The 780-nt window shown below is 40.9% G+C and overlaps 1 non-coding gene across 1 annotated transcript; it reads right to left on the bottom strand.

Moving 5' to 3' along the window:
- Window positions 1-363: 363 nt before the first annotated feature.
- LOC112407719 (U1 spliceosomal RNA) lies at window positions 364-527 on the bottom strand. Its single transcript, XR_003004814.1, has one exon. It is a non-coding gene; the product is annotated as a U1 spliceosomal RNA (small nuclear RNA).
- Between the last annotated feature and the right edge of the window lie 253 nt (window positions 528-780).

Below are 780 nucleotides of genomic sequence, written 5' to 3'. Positions count from 1 at the left end.
ATGTGTCCTTGTTGCTTACCTATTTCATACGTAGTAGTTTGTATCTCTTAATCCTGTATTCCTAATTTGTGCCCCCTTCCCTCTTCCCTTTGGTAACCTCTGGTTTGTTTTCTATATCTGTGAGTCTCTTTTTGTTTTTCATATACACTCATTTGAATTATTTTTTTAGATCCCACATACAAGTGATCTCATACCATTCATTACCTATTAAATGCTCCTGAAAATTTTTAGTTCCATCATCTATGAAGCATGAGTTGTCGGTCAGAAATTGTTTTTTTCCCCAAATCTTTTGATTTCCTTTGACATCAGAATTTAACTTAGGCACTGATGAATTAAATAAGGCCGGTATCTCAGATCTGAGACCTGGGGCTTTCCTCCTGTCCTGCCCCCACTGCCACAAATTATGCAGTCGAGTTTCCGACATTTGGGGATATTGCAGGGGTCAGCACATCCAGAGTGCAATTGATAAGCCTTGCCCTCGGAAAACCACCTTTGTGATCATGGTATCTCCCTTGCCAGGTTAGTATGAGACCTGGGCTTTTTAAACAGGGTAAGGAGACAATCAGGAAGGGAAGCATTTACTTCATCTACCCATTCATCTATTCATCTATCATCTGTCTATCTATCTACCTACCTATCATCTATCATATTCATTCGTTCATAAATGTAAGCAAAACGCTTAGCATGTAGAATAGTATGTAAGTGCAGATGTCTGTGTGTGTGTGTGTGTGTGTGTGTGTGCGCGCGCGCGCGCGTGTGTGTGTGTGTGTGTGTGTGTGT

Source organism: Neophocaena asiaeorientalis, unplaced genomic scaffold (genome assembly GCF_003031525.2).
Source record: "Neophocaena asiaeorientalis asiaeorientalis breed wild unplaced genomic scaffold, Neophocaena_asiaeorientalis_V1.1 scaffold504, whole genome shotgun sequence".
Taxonomy (NCBI): Eukaryota; Metazoa; Chordata; class Mammalia; order Artiodactyla; family Phocoenidae; genus Neophocaena; species Neophocaena asiaeorientalis.
The sequence above is the reverse complement of the archived record's forward strand: the minus strand, read 5'-3'. Positions and strand labels throughout refer to the sequence as shown.